Below are 20370 nucleotides of genomic sequence, written 5' to 3' on the forward strand. Positions count from 1 at the left end.
CAGTGAGTGGTGAGGGAAACAATCATCAGGGAAATCTGTGGTTTAGGAAGAGAGAAAAGACATCAGCTGATGTGATAGAAGCAGAATATGTTAACTCAGCAAGCTGGAGAAGCTGTGCAAGGCAGCCTGCCTTCAGAGTGGGAGAGAGACAGACATGACAGGAGGAAAATGACAAATGGTTTGCACTGTCATCACCATAAAGGCAAGGGTAGCTATCAACAGAAAGTAGACTAACTACCACGTCAGTTTATGTTGAAGCAACAGGCTGACTTCAGATTGTGCCTAAGGCAGGCCAAGGTTATTTAATCATCGGTTGTGGAAGTGAGAGATGAAGGTGTGGGGAGCAACCCGGACTGGACTGAGTTACTGGAATTAAGACTTATTCTATGCATCTGCTCTCCCACAATATGGTGCTGAGAAGGGAGAGACGGCTTCTGCACAGCTGCCTCCAGTTCAACCAATAGGCAGCAGGACCTGCTCCTGATTGGAGGAGAGCAGCGTACTCGGCGTGTGGGTAGCAGAGTTGGGATTGGTGGAAGAGGACTATAAAGGAGGAGAGAGACAACATGCACCAGGAACATCTAAGGGGAATATCTGAGGGAACACCTGTGCAGCCCCCAGAGAGCCGGCCGACGGTGTGCCGCTCCCCTGCGGAAGTGGGGAAAGTGGCAGGGGGAACCGCCCTTCCACGGAGGTGGAAGGGACAGTAGCCAACCCGGGAAGAACCAGCAGCAAACCCGGGGAGGGCCGAGCAGACGAAAGAACAGCGCAGGGTCCTGTGTCGTTCCTCCACGAAGAGGGGGAGCGACATGAAGGTAATACTCAAAATTCCTATGGATCAGGCCATCATATGGGTTAAGCACTTTAGAGCACTATTTTGCTTTTTCTTCACAACAAACCTATGAAATAGGAATTATTATTATCCATAGTGCAAAGATGGAGAAATGAAGTCTTAAAATGCTTGGCAATTTATCTAATTTCTCAGGGCTTTGTAGTGACTAAGCCAGTGTCACAAATTAAACAATCTGACTTTAAAGACAATTGTATTCTACAGTCTCTGTTGAGGGTGTGAGCATAGAAAATACAAGAGAGAAAAATCATTGGTCGGTGGTCCATGTCCAGTGCTAGTTTGGAGTATCCCTCCTAGACATCATGATTTATAGATGATGATATAGCTTTTACTGTCTACGTAATAAATGCTTGTTATCATCATGTCTTGAATCAGTGCCTACCTTCCCCCAAAAAAATGTGAGGGCCACTGACTAGTTGAGTCACATTCTTCCAATTAAAATAGCATTAATGCCCAGGCTTGTCTGAATTTGGGCAAGGGATTTGTATACATCAGTACAGTCTTTTTCTTTCTGCAGATTTAAACATTAATCTTGAAATGAGATGCACATGAATCACACAGAGGCCCCATTTGTGCAGGGGGATTGGTCCCATGCATTGGTACCATGAGCCCCTGCCATCATCATGGGCTGAACCCTTCATGTGTTTGCACTAGGATCAGCGGAGAGCAGGAAGGCTCACGGGGACCTACAGGTGATTCACATTCAGGAGCCTGTGGTAGAAGAATTAATGAAGATAAGATTGTGTCTGTGGACAGGAGGTTTGCTGGTTGATTTATTGTCTATGCGGGCCTATAAATAAGCAAGAAGAGAGAACTACATGCACGTCAGTGGCTCTTACCGATTAGGAGTTGATGGATGACCTGTCCACAGAGCTAGGCTTTTGGGTGCTTGCCTGTGTGACAGTGCTGCCAACACATTTTCTCCATGCCTCTGAGATTTCCACTGTCTTCATTATGCTCTTATTAATGGAGATACTGACTCGAACAAACAGGCATCGTTTATTAATATAGTTTTTCACATATTGAAAATGACTTCCTTTACTATATCTTGTATCCTTAATGTTTGCTATATGAAATAACATTGCCTAGGGTTGCATGACTTTCCCTGAGCAGAGAGCTGGGACTCTTTCCTGTGGGAGCCGCTGATTCAGGCAGCCCTGGCCTCTGGCCAAGACGCAAGGGAATAGGGATGATCCGAGATACATAAACTCAGTGCAGGCATGGTGGTTTGCTTTTTTCCTGAACACATTGTCTCCTGGTATCCCTCTTGTAAGCATTACTGTGTTTCTTACTTAACTTTGGCAAAGCAAAGGTTACAAATGACTCCAGCAGCCACAGGCTTTCCTAATGCCAGCAATTTGTCCTCCCAGCTCTTCCCTCAGGAAGCCTCTGCTGACTTCATAAGCCAAGTGCAAGAGAAGTTGTCTCTATGGTAGATAGGATGCTCTGAAAGGACCATGCCTGAGCCTTAACTCATTCCTCCTCCATGTCAATACTGTGACAAGGCCAACCCAGACACATGCCTCACCTTGGAACTGGAACTCCATTCTGTACTTCTGTTCAGACCCCAGCTAAAGGGAGACATAGAGAACAAGGCTTTGGTTAGCAGTAAGGATGCTGTACTGACTTGTATACCTGATTCTCCATTGATGAACAAGTGTTTCTTACCTTCTGCTGCAGTAGACCAGTTCTATATCACAGATTCTGAGCTTTTGCAGTCTTCCAGGATGCATCTCCTCCCCAGGCTACCAGAGTTTTTATAGCACCCAAATAAGTATTCCAATATGTCTAATTGAATATGAATGTATGGGATCATGTGTTGGAATTTCACTCAATGTATTTTTCCTTACTCAATCATTTGTTATTTTGTTTCCTTCCTGCAGTTTTTTGTTCTGTTAAAGGTAGACCTTGGGGTTAAGGCTTATTACTCCAGGGAGAGGGAGCTCTAATGATTAGTGTTGCATTTCAGTCTCATCTCTTGAATTTCAAATTATACTTTAAAAATTCCATCATGGGATAATAGTATTCATTTAAGTAAATGAAAGGGTTTATTTTAGAACTCTGAAGGCTGGCATTACAATGAAGAACCATAGATGTATTCCTTCTAAGATATTAAGGAGAAGTGATAAGATTAGTCTAACATAATTCTGCAATGCCTAATGTATTAATAGATCTAGGTCATGACATTAGTGGCTACTAACTTCACAAAAGAGAGATAATCTGACATTATGTTCCTCCTGATGGAAGAATACTCTACTTATGGTGTGTTTTTGGAAAACAACAACTGAATTTAATAAAGCCTCTAGGTTCAACTTCTAATTTATAGGAAATAAGAATGAGTAACATGTTAAACTATACCTTGGAGATGCAATCAACAAAATCCAGACTGTTGGAAAATCTACAAAATGCAGAGCCTGGTTTCTACAACAAATAAATAACAAGGAAAAACTAGGACTGGAGAGAGAGATTTTAAAGAAAAGAGACTTAGAGATATAATCAATTTCAATGTGCAGATATTACTTAAATTCTAATAAACTATAAAATAATGATGTTTATGAAATAATTGTAAATTTGAACAACAAATATTTGCTGATATTAAGAAATAATTATAATTCTTTTTTGTGTGTGCTAGTGTTTATATTGTTATATTAAATTATATATTTTAACATAATTAAAACTTAGATAAAATGATTAATGAAAGAATTAGAGGTAAAATCATAGTTCATAAGGGATTTGCCCCAAAAATAATATGGGAGAGGAAAAGTTGATGAAGGTATGGATGAACCAAGATTAGTTGTGAGTGGATAATTACTGTGGTTGAGTGATGTACATGAGGATTCATAATAACAGTTTGTTTACTTTTGTGTATTTTGAGATTCTTTATAATAAAAAGTCTTAAAAATGAAATTACAATATTATAATAATGCAAGTTTCCATTTTAATATCAAAAAGAATGTCCATTTCAAGCTCTTCCTGGACTGTCATAATAAGATTCTTGATGTTCTTTCACTTGGGAGAATATTACTCATTCCAAAGTACTGGGAGGTTTTGTTCAACTAACAAGTGCATCAAGGTCAACTTAATTGCTGGTTAACACTTTCCTATAGCACTAAAGAGTGGTTATTCCTCTCAAACAAGTCAGACTATCTTAGTAAAGAAAATAAGAATTGCAAGATGCAATATTGGCACCAACAGGGTATTAACCCTGGTCCACAATATGTATAAAACTTTAAGATTGGTCGCAAAATTATTTGGACTCTATTTCAATCCATTAGGAATATCCAAATACTAGATTTAAAATGGCTCTATATAAAGAACACTATAAAGAAAAATGTATAAAGTTGAAAAGTTAAATAGCCTTCAATGACTACTAGACTGTACTGTTTAGCTGTTCACGCAAGTTATTATTATTACTCTTTGAATTATTCTTGCTTATACTACTTATAGATTCCTTTTTAACTATACTTAAGAACTAGTGCAAAAGAACTTACTGACTTATTTAGCATTTTATTATTAGAAATTATTAAAACATTGCTGCTTATTTGCTTATTCCATAATCACAGGATTTTTAAGTGATTGAACTTAAGCTAATTTCCATTGAGTCAATTCTAGGCACAAGAGACATAGTAAGCATGAAAAAAAATTCTTCATATAGTTACTTTAATCTTAGATATTTTTAAAAGATTTTTGATATGATGAAAAGTATTTTCTAGCTATCCATGAGTGGTATTACCAATAATAAGTTGATGGTCTGATTTTGTTCTTCTCCTTGGGCAAGAAACAAAATTTCCTGCAAGTGGCTTTCATAGTAGTATTTGAAAGTCATTTGTCAGAAAATTGGGACAACTTTAGGCCTATAATGGTATTGCCATTTCCAGGGGGGTGATGGCCTTGACATTTTAAGACTATTTTAAATATCAATCCAATTTGGATCATGTCATTTTTTATTTTTAAAAATTCTGTTTATTTGAAAAGTAGAGAGATGAGGGAGGGAGGGAGAAAGAGAGGAGAGAGGAGAGAGGAGAGAGGGAGAGAGAGGAGAGAGGGAGAGAGGGAGAGAGGGAGAGAGGGAGAGAGGGAGAGAGGGAGAGAGGGAGAGAGGGAGAGAGGGAGAGAGGGAGAGATGCCTTGGGCTGGGCCAAGCCAAAGCCAAGAGCCAGGAACTCACTCAATCCAGGTCTCCTACATGGGTGCTAAGGACCCAAGTGCGTGAGCCATCACTGCTGTCTTTCAGGGTATGCAATAGCAGGAAGCTGGCATTGGGAATGAATACAGGTCTGAAACATGGGCACTCTAATAAAGGATGCAAGCTTCCCAAGTGATGCTTAAACCACTGTGACAAACTCCTTCCCTGGTATTTTTTGAACACTTGCTTTGCTCAGTCTCAGGTGGACACAATGAGGAAAACATCTAGTGTGGTCCCTGACCCCTCTCTGTTCACATAAGACTGTGCATTTGTTCACCAAATGCTGAAATGTGCGAACCAGAGAATCAAATGCTAAAATGTGCCTGATCACTTATGGCTATGGAAACCAGAAACAGGAGACATCTATGCCTTGCAGGTCATCAGGGCAGACTCCTGGGAGGGGGTGGAGTCTTTGCAATATTTCCAGCATGAGGTTAGAGAGCAAGGTTTTTGGCAGACTGTGTATGAATCAGAGTTTCCTCAGCCCTTTCTAACCGATGGTTACCAAGAAAGTTGTGATAATGTTAATAATATAAACTTTGCTGGTTTGTAACTGTTATGTCCTAACGGATTAGGGCCTCAGCTTATCTCCTTTTCTGGAAAGTCTTAGCTGACCAACATATGCTTGGAAATTAATTCTCTAAGATCTCTCTGCAATGCCTCCAAGTTGATGTGACCTTTGTGTAAGAAACTCACTGGGTTAGATAGGAAGACAGACCTTAGCCTATGTATGTGAGAAATGAAAGGAGGAAAAAGCAATTAAATGATGGTTAAAGCCTAGATGTCTTGGAAACTTGTCTTTAAAACTATCCAACATTTGCAGACCCAAGGTTCTGTAAGAAAGATCAGGGTAGCATTGTAAGAAAGCTCAGAGGTTTCCCACTCAGGAATCTTTCTGCCTCATGACATAACGCTGAAGGGATCTCATGCCCTAGAGGTTTTCCACCCAGTAACGTTTCAGAGAGGGAGGTGGAAGAGAGGAATAAAGGCAGGAAAAAGTGCTCCCCATACTCCTAAAAATCCCAGTCCAAAGGTAGACTGTGCTCCACTGTTTAAAGGCAAATCTATCAAGTGTACTGCTCCATTGAACTTCACTGGCTTGTTGATCACCCATCTGTGTCTTTCCTCTGAATTTCTTTTGTTATAGGGAAACAAGGGCTTCTGATCCAGCCATGCTGGTAGCAATGGACCTGCCCTCTTGCCGTTCCCTCTGTTGGTGTAGCCATCCCTCCGGAAGTGTCAGTTGACTGAAGGATGGCATTGACTCCATAGAAGGTGATGGTATCTATTGGAGGTGACTCACTATCATGAAATCTACTGTCAAAAAGTCTTTAAATGTATCCCCTTGAACTTGAATACAGAATTAAGAGATGTAATGCAGAGCTCTGATCAATTTTCCAGGGCTAATAACTTCTTATAAAGATCTATCTATGTAGGAAAAGCACAAGGATACTGGGGAAATACCTGGTTGAAAACTACATTAGTTTAACCCTTGAGGGAATGTTAAAACTACTTTTATTGAAAGCTGTTTTTATAGTTAATATCTCCCTTTTCAAGCACAGCAAGAATAATGACCACATCAACAATGTTCATATTCAGCCAGTGCAGGCTGCCTGGCTGCTCCACCCTGGGAATTCTCCTGTCTTGATTCTCTAAGAACTTCTTTTTTTAAAAAACTTTTATTTAATGAATATAAATTTCCAAAGTACAGAATATGGATTACAATGGCTTCCCCCCCCATACCGTCCCTCCCACCCGCAACCCTCCCCTTATCCACTCCCTCTCCCCTTCCGTTCACATCAAGATTCATTTTCGTTTCTCTTTATATACAGAAGATCAGTTTAGCATACATTAAGTAAAGATTTCAAACCAAGACCCCGAACAGTGCCTTGAATTTAGAAGTTGGATACCAAGAGGCCCCAGTCTACTAGCCACCTTCCCTTAGCTTAACTCACTGAATTGAGGGTGTGGTACAGCCGGCCCTACAAGATTCTAATCACTGACTATTTGCTTCTCCTATAGACACAGTTTTGTTTTGAGGGGTTCCATTTAGGGGAATTCCAGGTCCAGGGCAGACAGTAACTCAGAGCATCTTCATGCTTCATGGATGAACTGCTGGCTTCCTGTTCACCCATGTTGTAAGGTGCACATTGTATTGTTCTTTATCTCAGCAGACAGGGGCAAGACAACCTGATCAGGTTAGGTCTAATCTCACCACCTGTGGACTTCAAGGAAACAGAAAAGGAATGTACAATGCTCACAGCCTGGCAGAAGCTTGCGGCTCCTTCACAATTTTGCCAGATCAGCTCCCCCTTCCTACACAGCCTCTTTAAAAACCCCCAAACAACCTATTCAGCAGGGCACTTGTCCTTGGGGCTTGAAAGTCTGCTATTCCCTTGTCTCTCACCAAATTAATCTCTTCTCTTTCCTTTATCCTTAAACCTTGTCTTCGCTGTTTTGATTTGGCACTGGGGACTGGGACTGAGTTTTGGTGACACCTCCTCACTCTCTGTCCCCCAGATCTTTGTACAGACTTCCTCCTCCTGCCTCCCCAGATCCAGGGGTAGGCATTCCTGGTGCTGGCTGGATGTGGTGGAGTTCCAGCTTTAAGAATGGCATTGGGGCCGGTGCCGCGGCTCACTAGGCTAATCCTCTGCCTAGCGGCGCCGGCACACCGGGTTCTAGTCCGGGTTGGGGCGCTGGATTCTGTCCCGGTTGCCCCTCTTCCAGGCCAGCTCTCTGCTGTGGCCAGGGAGTGCAGTGGAGGATGGCCCAGGTGCTTGGGCCCTGCACCCCATGGGAGACCAGGAAAAGCACCTGGCTCCTGGCTCCTGCCATCGGATCAGTGCGGTGCGCCGGCCGCTGCGGCCATTGGAGGGTGAACCAACGGCAAAGGAAGACCTTTCTCTCTGTCTCTCTCTCTCACTGTCCACTCTGCCTGTCAAAAAAAAAAAAGAATGGCATTGGGTCTGCATGTGAGGACCATGCCAGATCACTGCATGACTACCACCCCCGATATGTCACCACTGGCTATCAGTGTGCTTTTCCCTCCAGCTTTCCTAATTCAACTGTTTTATAATTGTGATAAATTCAGATTGATGCACCAGAATGCTCTTTAACATGTTCTCATTTAATTCTCACAACAACTTTCAGAAGCCTTATACTTGTAACAAGGTATACCGAGAGAAAAATGCATTTTTATTAATTTAGCTTTGAAAACGTATTTGAAAAGTAGAGAGCACAGAGAGATCCTTCATCTGTTGCTTCATTTCCCGAATGTCCACAACAACTGGAATGGGCCAGCCCAAAGCCAGGAACTGAGAACTCAATGCAGGTCTCCCATGTAGCTGGCAGGGACCCAAGTATTTGAGCCATCTTCTGCTTGCAGAAACTTGTGGTCAGATCAGCAGTCCTTTTCTTTAGTGGCTTCCTTTATACCTCTCTTTCTGTATGCCCCCAGCGTGTGCATTAGAAGGCAGCTGGAATCAGAAGTGGAGCTAGGACTTGAACCCAGACACTCCAATATGGAATGCAGTCATCCTAAGCAGTGTTCCAACCACTTTGCCAATTGTCTACCCTGAGAAAAAAATTTAAAGTGTATCAATCATCTCAAAAAAGAGAAAGGTTGCTTGTTTTTTATTATTGTTTTTTACTTATTTACATCCCAAATTTTCTTCTAGGATCAAGCCATTAATTATGTTATTTTTGTGCCTAGTTAATACTTTACCTAGACAGCAATTATTTTATTAGGCTTCTCAAGTTTAAGATTTTCAAAATCAGTGAATTTATTGTATTTAGGATTAACAAGAACACTTCCATTTTACCACCCAAAGACAGATCTATTTATTTGGCTGGCAGTAACCAAGGCATCGCTCTGGCAGCAGGAGGTTAAGAAGAGAACAGATTATCAATAGAGGTTGCGAAATTACTTTCCCCAAAGAACTTTGTGAGCAAAAGCAGATACCTTATGTCTGGCATGATTGATTCAGTCCTTCACCACTAAGCTTTTCTACAAAAGAGCAATCTAGTCTTTTGCCAGAGGGAAGCCCTGCCTGATGCGGGCCCCTTCTGTGACTTGCCCCTGAGGAAGTTTTGTAAACAGTTAATCCTGGATGTGCACATTCCAAGGAAGCCAGAAGCACAACCAGAAAGCAATCAGACTTATCCAGAGGCTGCATTCCTGCCTGGGTGCTGACTGTCTGCTCTTCTTTCTACCATTGCTGGGCCACCCTCTGTTCCAGATGGGGCATTACGGTAGACTTCTTAATTATATACACAGTTTATAACTTGTATGTAAATAATTTATAAGTCATTTTTGTTTAGTTACAAAACATTTCTTCATAATTTTTAGAATTAAAAAATGGATTATCGAACTGTTTCAAATGGTACACTTCAAACATGAAGTTCCATGTCCAACTCCTTTGGGAAGGATACTGGAAAGGTGCTGTGCTCATTCTATCTACAACCAGGAGCACCACTGATACCATAGGGACTGGTTAGTTCCCCTGGGAATATGCTGATGAGCATGGAGGAGCTGGGGGCTGGCCACAGCAGTCCAGTACTCACTTAACTTGCCCTTTGTGTTTCCTATGCTATAAGACTCTATATCTTAATTTTGTAGCCCAAATTCTTGCCCCTATATACATAAGAATTCAAAGCAGAGGGGCCAGAGTTGTCAAAGACAGCCTACTTGCATGCAGCAGATGAAGACCAACGCAGGTCAGACTCAGGAAGGGAGCAGCTAAAGCTAACTTGAGAGACATATGAGGCATTGCATAGGAGAGTCCCTGGCCAGAGTCCCCAGTGATAGCTCTCAGCCCAGGAAGGCAGCATCCCTGTGCTCAAGAACTCTGACCAGAGTCTCCCTGCAGTGACTACCCCTCCCCTTTCTAAACATTTGTCAATAAATTAACAGTTTGAATTTAACTCAGGGACCTGAACTCTCTCAGAGGCCAGATCCTACAGTCCGATGGAGTGTGTTTTGCTCTGTGGTCCTAGGGGGAGGCTCTGAACTGAGTCGTCTTCTTTTTTTAAAGATTTATTTGTTTATTTGAAGGCAGAGTTACAGAGAAAGAGGGAAGGAGAGACAGACAAATCTTCTATCTGCTGGTTCACTCTGCAGATGGCTGCGATGGCTGGAGCTGGGCCCATCCAAAGCCAGAAGCCAGGATCTGGGAGCTTCTTCCAGGTCTCCCATGTGGATGCAGGGGCCCAAGCACTTGGGACATTTTTCACTGCCTTCCCAGGCACCTTAGCAGGTAGCTGGGTCAGACGTGAGGCAGCTGGGACTGGAATTGGCACCCATATGGGATGCCAGCACTGCAGACAGTGGCTTTACCCATTATGCCACAGCACTGGCCCTCTGAGTCTTCTTGGACTTCAATCTGAGTTCTTTCCAGAGGCCTATGTCCACTCTCATTGGGAAGTTTATTTTGCTTGCTATAATAAATCACTGTTGCCTACACTTGCTATCTTTGTGAGTCTTGTGCAGTTCACTGTCTGAGGCTCAAAGAACCTGTCCTTCACAGCTACAACAGATTAATTTCCAATTAATGAGATTAGGAATGAATAGCCCATCCTAGTTAATTACTGTATTTGGAATTACCTTTAGGACAAACCCTTCTATCTTCTGTGTATAGAGACTATTTCTGCCTATTTGCAAATATTTTAGAAAAAAATTTCTAAGGGTAGAGACTGTATTTTATTCATCTTTGAGCCCCTACTTCCCATTGTTTGCTCAACAAGTGCTTTTTGAATAAATAGACTCAGAACCTTTGAAAATTCATCTCTTTTTCCCTTTTATTTGGCATTTACTGTGGAAAAATAGACATATTGCTACTTGTAATTTTAATACATAAGATATTAATTTGTCAATGCTGAGAATAATTTGTGATCATTATTGCTGAAGATCCAATGTTTTATATCTCCTGGGAATCAAGTTATGTAAGGATAGCAGGGAGAGAAAATTTATTTCACAATTGGTGAATCAGGTGACTTTCTGTCCACTCCATGTGTAGTGACAACTTGGTTGTTGTGTGGTAATTTTGGCATTTGAATTACAAACTCCAAACAGCAAAAATGTCTAATTTTGGGGAAAAATAGTGAGCAGTTGCATTTTCTTTAAGGGTTAGGCTATTCAGACCAGTTAGATGATAGACTATGTACATCAACTGGATAATAGTAACAGATAATTAGTGTATTTTCCTATTGCCAAAGGACATTATCATTTTATTTTAAATTTAAAGACTTCTTCTTTTAATCCCCTTGTTGAATATTTCTCTTTTTTAAAAATATTTATTTATTTATTTGAAAGGCAAAGTAATAGATAGACAAAGGCAGAGAGAGAGCACGAGGTTTTTCAACTGTCAGTTTACTTCCCAGATGGCCACAACAGAGCTGTGATAATCTGAAGCCAGGAGCCAGGAGATTCTTCTGGGTCTCCCATGTGGGTGCAGGGGCCCAGAGATATGGGCTATCTTCCACTGCTTTCCCAGGCCACAGCAGAGGGCTGGATTTGAAGTGGAGCAGCAGGGACTTGAACTGATGTCCATATGGGTTGCTGGCACTGCAGGTGGTGGCTTTACCTATTATGTCACAGTGCCAGCCCCTAAATATTTCTTTAAAAAAATTAGGAACATATTTCTTTCTTAGTTTTAGTGTTTTTCATTAGGTAATAATGTTGAGGAACTTTTGATTACTCCTACATTATTCAGAATTTAAGTTCATAGAGTTCATTGTGTCAGCCCTTGGAATCTCTTGAGAATTACAGCTTCATTTCTCTTTAAATACATGGATTCATGGGGAAGCATAAAGCAAGATAGAAGAAGGTATTAATACCATTTTTCCAGTCTTTGTCAATGATAGCTTTTTGGATAATTATAATAGACTGTCAAAATCAGTGTCTTAACATTGAAACAATCTAAAGAGCTTTTACAAGCTTCACCAGTTACACATGCACTCATTTATGTGTGTGTGTGTATGTGTGTGTGTGTGTATAAAATCTGATCATATGTGTAGCTTCAAACAACTTGCATTACTGTACCATAAGACTTCATAATTTGGGGCCCGCGCTGTGGTGCAGCGGGTTAACGCCCTGGCTTGAAACGCTGGCATCCCATATGGGCACCGGTTCTAGTGGCCTGGAAAAGCAGTGGAGGATGGCCCAGGTCCTTGGGCCCCTGAACCCATGTGGGAGACCTGGAGGAAGTTCCTAGTTCCTGGCTCCTGGCTTCGGATAGGCGCAGCTTGGCCATTGCGGCCTTCTGGGGAGTGAACTAGCGGACTGAAGACCTCTCTCTCTCTCTCTCTCTCTCTCTGCCTCTCCTCTCTCTGTGTAACTCTGACTTTCAAATAAATAAATAAATCTTAAAAACAAAGACTTCATAATTCTATATCTTTATATGGCCATATCTACTCTCTTCAACCCTTTCCTAACCACTGGCAGCCACTAGTTTGCTTTCTCCCACTCTAATTATGTTATCTTATGAATGTTAAATAAGTGGAATCATGTAACATGTACCCATTTCAGATTTTTTACTAAACATGTTTCTTTGCAGCTTATCCAAGGTTTTGCATCAGCAAGTAGTTCTTTCCTTTTCATGGCTGAACAGTATTATATAGTATATAGATGCCACCATTTAATTAACAATTTATCCATTGAAAAGCATCCTGGTAATTTCTACTTGTTGGCTATTATTAATTAGACTGCTATGGACATTCCTGCCCCAAATTTTGCATGAAAATGTTCTCATTTCTCTGGAATATACATGGAATATAGATCTAAGAACATAGTTGTTAGTTTTCCTAATAATTTCATTTTTTTACTTTAAAATTAGCATGATCCTTCTCTCTCTGTCTCTTCCTCTCTCTCTCTCTCTCACTCTCTCTGTAACTTTGTCTTTTAAATAGTTAAATAAATAACTCTTTTAAAGATTATCATGGTTCAGTTTCTCCATATTCTTACCAGCATTTGGTTGGCTAATCCTTGTATCAGTGTGTATATTCATCTTTTCTGTTAGTCAGTTTTGCTCTGAAGTCTGCCCTCACTGATATTCATATAGATGCTCCTGCATTTTATTGAAGACTGGTGTTTTTTAAAAAATCTGTTTTTATTTGTTTGAAAGGCACAGTTACCAGAAAGAGGGGGAGGGAGAGAGGGAGAGAAGGAAAGAGAGAGAGAGATTGTCCATATGTTGGTTCATTCCCCAAATGGCCATAATAGCCAGGGCTGGGCCAGGCTGAAGCCAGGAGCTAAGAACGTCATCCAGGTCTCCCATATGGGGGAAGGAGCACAAACTTTTGGGCCACGTTCCACTGCTTTCCTAGGCATATTTGCAGGGAGCTGGATCACAAGTGGAGCAACTGGAACTCAAATGGGCCCCCCATATGAGATGCTGGCATTGCAGGTGGCACCTTTACCTGCTACGCCACAACACTGCTCCCTTGAAATACCTTTTTAGTATCACATTTTTCTCCTTTACTTCTGGGACTTTGATGATATTAAAGTTAGATCCCTGTTCATTTTTTTTTTCATATCAGTCTGTTATTTATGTCACGTCTACATTGAATAAACCCTTTTGATTTGTCTTCCAGTTCACCAATTCTACCCTTTGTCATAATTGCTTCACTAGTGAATACTTTCAGTGAGTTTTGAAGTTTTGAGTACTGCATCATTCAATTCTACACATAAAATTTCCACATGGTTCTTTTTTCTTTGCTGACAGTTTCTTTCTGTCCTTCCTTGTTTTCTCTCTCTCTCTCTCTCTCTCTCTCTCTCTTTCTTTCTTTTCTTCCCTTCTTTCTTTTCCCTTTGCTAATTTTTAGAGAATTTATAATTTTATATCTTTTTCAGATAATTCCAAAGTCAAGTTTGTGTTTATACTGGTTTCAATTGACTGTCTTTTCTCATGCAAACATATGATTTTTAAAAATTGCATCTTAAATACTTTGTGTATTATAATAGAAGAACATTTTAATTATATATATACATACCTACATATACCAGTAAGTTTCCCTGAGTAGGTTTAGAAAGCAAGCCTGCTTGCTTACTTTTGTGTTCCAAAGGCAGTGCAGTTTTCAGAGTCCCTGCAGTGCTACTCTGGTCAGCTTCCTTCTCCTGGTGCTGCCATGGCTCCTTCTCAATCCTTGCTGCTGTCTTTAGCAGGAGCAGAGGGTATTTCTCTGGGCTGCATGCCATCAACAGCAGACCTGCTGAGGCAGATTTGCACCTCATTTATGCTCCTGAGAAGAGAGCAGGGGACTGCTGTGTTTCACTGCTACTCCTGCTATGGGCACGTGGGGCTACTGCTCAGCCCCACTTGTTTGTGGTGTGGGTTGGGATGGTCCAGGGCTTTACTGCTGCCCTGCTCTTGGATCTGACAGCCCTTGGTGCACTGGTTGTGGGGTGGAGCTTGGGACTCTGCATGAAGTGTTCCTAGTTGAGTTTCTCCTTTCTTAGCTGTTTGGCCAGAGAAAGCACCACTATTCTTTTGTTTAATTTTCTTATTTCTTTTTTGCTTCCTCCTTCCTTTCCAACCTTTTTTTCTCTCATCAATGATTGTTGGCAGTTCTGGGCTGCAAGATTGTCTGGTACCCAGAATGGAGGGTATACGGGGAACAAAGGAAAATCCAGAGAACTCCCATGTCATTCCTTTCAGCTTTCGGAGTTCTTCTATTGTTGAGTGTGGAATAATTACCAGGGTATTTAGCTGGTCTTACAGGGAAGCAGCAATGCAAAGTGAACTGTGCTTGTGTAGCAGCCCTACCTTTCCATGTGCTGGAGGACCAGGTGCTGACTCAGTCAGCAAAGTTATTGATTATACACATTGTGTGAGGCATTGTTTTTTCAGAATACAGACTCAAAAGTGACTGGTGAGCATTGGGAACCAAGTTAAAGCAGAGAAGAACTATAGAGGCACAGATTACTTTAAAATAATAACGATAATAACAGCTAACTTCTGAATATTCCCTCTTTGTTAAGCATTGTGCTAAACACTTAGTAGGGTCATCTTATTTAATCCCTTAAGGTAGATATTATCTAAACTGGATACCATTTTATATGTAAAGGAACTATTCGCTAGAGAAACTCACAACTTGCCTAAATTCACCCCCTGCAAACTATGGATACAAGACTCAAGCCTAAGTCTGAAGCCAGCCTCAGTCTTTACCTCTGCTCTCAGCCTCAGGTATTATTAGGAAGGGTGCGGAAAAGCCGCATTTCCCTGGACAATTTACAACTGAACCTGTTTCCCCATGCATCTGGAATTAATATCCACTTGGCAGTATTGGAAGGTTTAAAAATGTCACAAAGGAGAATGTGCTTTGGAAGTAGTCAGGTGGACAGGGAGAGGAGCAGGTCCCAAGAGGCCGCCCTGGAGGGACCTGGCTGCGGGAGTGGGTGGTGCTTCCTTGGGAAGCTTTGGAGGTGAGGGCTGGACTTCTGGCCCCAGAAATAAGTGCTGCTCCAGCTTCTCTCCAGAGCTTGGGCTTGCTCAGTGTGAGCTCAGGGTCATCCTGACAGCTGGGAAACACAAAGCCACAAAGGGACTGCAGTTTAGGTAGAGTGACTACCTGGCAGAGGGGGAATTTCATTTCCAATTTTTTTGCGGCTGTTGTCATTATTGCTATTTTTTTTTTGCTATAAGGAAATTACTTCTAATATGTATCCCTCCTAAATGACTCCAGCTTTGTTAGATAATGTTCTTCAGCTTAGTACTTGCTCAATTTACCCTTCTTCCCCTGTTACCTAATAACACCCTTCTCATCTCTTTTCCTCCTTCCCTCTGCTTTTTAAACAAACACAGAAAACTATATGAATTCTTATTATTAGAACTTGAGAAAACTTTCCCAGACTTACAAAGTACAGTAGCTGGGCCAGCAGTATGGTATAGGAGATGGAGCTGCAACTTGTGATACCTGCATCCCATACTGGAGTACCAGTTCAAGTCTCAGCTGCTCCACTCCTGATCCAGCTCCCTCCTAATGCCCCTAGGAAAGCAGTGGAAGATAGTCTAAGTACTTGGGCCCCTGCTACCCACCTGGGAGATCTTGATGGAGTTCCTGGCTCCCGGTTTTGGCCTGCTCCAGACCCACCTGCTGTGGTCGTTTTGAAAGAGACTAGAGGATGGAAGACCTCTCTTTATCTGTCTCTCTGCCTGTCTCTCCTTTTGCCGCTCTGCCACACTCTGCCTTTTTTATGTTTAAGTTTTGTTTATTTATTTGAGTCAGAGTTACAGAAAGGGTGAGGTAAAGGTAGAGAGAGAGGAAAGGAGAGAGGTTTTCCATTCACTGGTTCACTCCCCAAATGGCCACAATTGCCAGGGCTGGGTCAGTCAGGCAAAAGCCAGGAGCCAGGAGCTTCATCTGGGTCTCCTATATGGGTGCAGGATCCCAGACACTTGGGCCATCTTCCTCTGCTTTCTCGGACACATTAGCAGGGACCTGGATCAGAAATGGAGCATCTGGGATTTGAATCTGCACCCATTTGGGATACTGGGGCTGCAGGTAGCAGGTTTACCAGCTAAGCACAGTGTCAGCCCCTATCACTCTGCTTTTTAAATAAATAAAATAAATCTTGTTTTTTAGAAAACAGGACAGTGTCTTATTTGAATAGTTTGTATTATTATGTATACCCATTCAAAAATCTAAATATGAATGAAGCATTGTCATTTATAAAAACATAACAGGTAGCCTGTCCAGTTTTAGGCCTTCATACTATTAATCAATATTTATTGAGTGCTAAGTGCATATAGTGGCTGTTATCTTCTAGGCCAACAAAGAGAAAATGTCAATTTTATGGAAAGAATGATAGTATTATAATGCCAAGCTGCAGCACACATTGCACAGCGCTGGAAAAGTGAAAGAGCATATCATCAAAATATCAATTTACAACCTCCTGTAGAAACCGGCATGTGCTCAGCAGGCCTGGAAAAGAAGCAAATCTTACAAGGTTAATTAAATACTTCAGTGTGCCCTTGGAGGGACCGAGTCCATGAGAAGTGGAAATCTCTGTTTCTGTGAGTGTTAAAGATCCACAGGAATGCACCCAAGTCAATGTAAATAAGAGCGTGAGTGAAGACTTTACAGCACCAGTGTGACCCTCCTGGAAGACAAGGATACAGCCTGGAATATTTTATGATGGACTGCTTTCTTCAATTGTGATTTCAACCAGATGAAACATGGATATATCCCATCGCAGCATCCTTCAGTGTCCGACTACTGCTTCTTTAGATGACTGCAAGGAAGAGGTAAGTTGTTTTTCTGATTATTTTGCTAAAAATCTCCTCCCATGATGAGGGCATGAGTTTGTTTTTGTAGCTCCCTGAAGAGCATGGTGTGTAACAGCAGAGATGAAGATGAGGAGGATGGAAAGGTGGGGAAGAGAAGGGAGGAGGCAAGTCACGTAGCATCTCCTTGGGCCATAGCTTGCTCCCGGGGTTCAGGGCGGCAGGGGAGAGATGGCACCCTCATGGGTCTAGGCAGCTTCAACTGCACCCTTTCGTCACAAACAAACCTGAAGCTCTTCACACCTTGTGGAGCTTAGCAAATAGGATCGCTCCATTTCTGGGGCCAAGACTGAGCTGGGACGCTTGGTGGCCCATGACAGGCAGGCTGGTGACTCTGTTCTGTGGTGTCTGTTAGAGGACCACTTTCAGCTGACATGGGATTTGAAATCCCTGGGTAGCGAGCAACAAATGCCTGCAGTGTCTAGACCTGTTGAGATTTTTATCACCATCATGGTTCTCATAGCACTTCGGGAGCTGTGATGTAAACATTGTCCTACTCAGCCTCCATATGAACTATCTGAACAGATGTGAAAAAGAAATGAAACAAAACAAAATAGCCCAGAAGACATCTTCTCCTCTAACCCCTGCCAGTCTCACTTCACACTCAGGATGCTTGCTCCTGGTTGATGCATTGGTTTCTTGTCCTTGGTGAGCTCCCAGCTTCTACAAACATTCAGTTTGATGTTTTGGTCTTAGGCCATTTTCCAAGTTCAGTCTCAAGAGCTCAGAAAGTACAGATCGATGAAACAGGCAGATTATTTCCCTACACCTTTTATTCTTCAGGGGAGCTATAATGCTCCCCAAGCGCAGCTATTAAGTGGAAGTCTTGATGTGCACAGTGTATTAACACCAGGAAGAAAATGGTGGTCTTGGGTTGAAGGTAGAAGAGGGTGGTCGGCAGGAGCAGAACTATACTGTGTAAGGTGGATACCTAGCATAGATCACCCCGTCCCTCCATAGAAGGGATGTGTGCAGATGGATGAGAGGAGGAAATCTGTGTCGGTGCAGATGGGAAGATGCATGGACATGAGGTGGCGCCTCACACAGGGGTTCTTGTCCAAAGCACAGCTGAGATGGGTACAGTGGAGGGGCTAGAGAATCAGACACTGGAAGGAGGCATGTGCCTTGGATTAGAAGCTTGAGAAATCAGGTTTAGTTGCCAACTTGTGACAAGACAGGTTTTCTTATTTTGCACGTTGGTTATCTCCCAGCTAGACTGGTATGCAGGAGACATTAGACAATGTAGCTTGACCAGAGAGGACATGCTTATTTTCATTAATTTGTGGTATTATTTTTCTTTTGCCTTTGTTCTCTGAAGGGATTATATTAAAAGAAAAAAAGTCTAGTAACTTCGTTATAAAACCATAGTGTTGAAATGAAAAACGAGAACAATTAAGTACTATTGAAAAGAGTACCAGATTATAACTAGCTATTATCTTTTCAAAATCATGTTTCCATAGTATGGCTTTTGTATATTGTACTTAATTATTTTAATAAATGAAAAATATACCTGAATTTTTAAATTTGATTATCAGAGACGTTTTATGCAGAAATCCTACTAAAATGCTACTTTCCCTCTCATGGTAGGCGACTTGAACCATTGATGAAGATTTCAAGAGGAAAAAACCTCCTATTGTGCCACAAAATGTAAAGCTAATCCCATAAAGTGAAGGGAAAACCACAGGGAGAAAGGTAGTGCACACAGTAGAGTCTCAGCAAAAGTGTATCATCAAAACAAATGAAACCTTCTTGGTTTCGGTTTGCAGTTTCCAGCAGTTAGTCGCATGGAGCTGAGAGGAATTCAGTCAAACACATTCAGAAATTAAAAATTGTAATTAAAACTGAACTCACTTGGGTGATGCTTACATTTCTTAAAATTTTAAAGTTACTTTTGAGCTCTTTTTTTCTTTCTTTTTTTTTTTTTTTTTTAAAGCAAGGATACTTTTTAGTAGCCAAGTCACTGGGATCTCTTCCTTGAGGCTACCGCAAATATTACTTAGCAAATGAGAAAAATCAAATAACCCATAGTGACCTAAATTTCACAGGGAAAAACCTAAAATCTGACTACAGAAGGAACTGGTATTTATTCAAAATTCACTCAAGGATGCTGAATTATAAATGCAGGAAAGGTAATATCCAAGCAACCAAATCCTGGGGCTGATGACAGCTAATTAAAGCAGAGATTATAGAGCTGGAAGGTAGAAGCCAAGTGCTCTGGGTCCTGCTTCTCACTACAGGGCAGCATGTTGGGAACTTTGCAGCTCTCATCCAATACAGTCTTAGATTTTCTTACGGTTACAAATCAGGGAAATGAAGTTCTGCGAGTGGCTTGGACTGCATGGCTAATAAACAGAATAGTTGGGATTTAAAATAAGATCCATTTTGTACTAAATCCCACGTTATTTCCTGTGTACCAGGTGATATTGAAGGGAGAAGTCAGGAGTCCGTGAGAAGAGTTTCAGGGAACTGCCACGATTTCCCTGAAATCGTGTGTGTGGGCGTGTTTTGCTTTCCTTCCCTGATTGTGGGTAAACGTGGGTGGGCAGGACTAACCTAAAGGGTAAGGAGTAGGACTGATAAAAGCTGTGGAAATGCTGAGGGTTGAGGATCTGCTCATCAACAGGAATCATACAGTAAAGACAAGAGCCTGCCAACTCCTCACATCAAATCTCTACTTTATAGATAGTAGTTTGATCTTTTCCTACTTGATGAGCTAACTTCTTGGGGAGACCCCTGGCTCTCCAGACCCTGGGGTAGGCTACATAGGTTGATGAGAGACGATGGCTTCCATCTATACTGTCAGGAGCATCTGAGTTTAGGGCATCCAGGTAGCATTTGTGGTCCATACAAGTCATTGAAATAGGTCTCCTTTATTTTTGTACTGATAGGAAGATCCCCTTCCAATGGTTAAAGATCATGAAGATTGACTGGTAACTTGCTGGGCACTGAGAAACCATCCTCTCTTTAAAAAATTATAATTAATTTGGGTGGAGTAATATTGAAAAGCTAATAGCAAATCTCTCCTGTTGTTGTTTCTTAATGCTTTGATG

General features: G+C 41.6%; 1 long non-coding RNA gene across 4 annotated transcripts in view; it reads left to right on the forward strand.

Annotated features, from left to right (window-relative positions):
- Positions 1-546: 546 nt before the first annotated feature.
- The window catches only part of LOC149126207 (uncharacterized), a 29653-nt gene continuing 9829 nt past the window's right edge, over positions 547-20370 (forward strand). Inside the window, exons 1-4 of one of the 4 annotated variants that reach the window (XR_016234920.1) lie at positions 547-815; positions 6184-6330; positions 16804-17281; positions 18908-19272. This is a non-coding gene — a long non-coding RNA (uncharacterized LOC149126207). Of the gene's footprint in view, positions 816-6183; positions 6331-16803; positions 17282-18907; positions 19273-20370 lie in introns of those variants that run through there. The other 3 variants (XR_016234922.1, XR_016234923.1, XR_016234921.1) reach the window with 3 other exon arrangements.

The sequence above is a fragment of the Oryctolagus cuniculus genome, chromosome 6, assembly GCF_051225735.1.
Source record: "Oryctolagus cuniculus isolate XC-2025 breed Fujian yellow rabbit chromosome 6, ASM5122573v1, whole genome shotgun sequence".
Lineage (NCBI taxonomy): Eukaryota > Metazoa > Chordata > Mammalia > Lagomorpha > Leporidae > Oryctolagus > Oryctolagus cuniculus.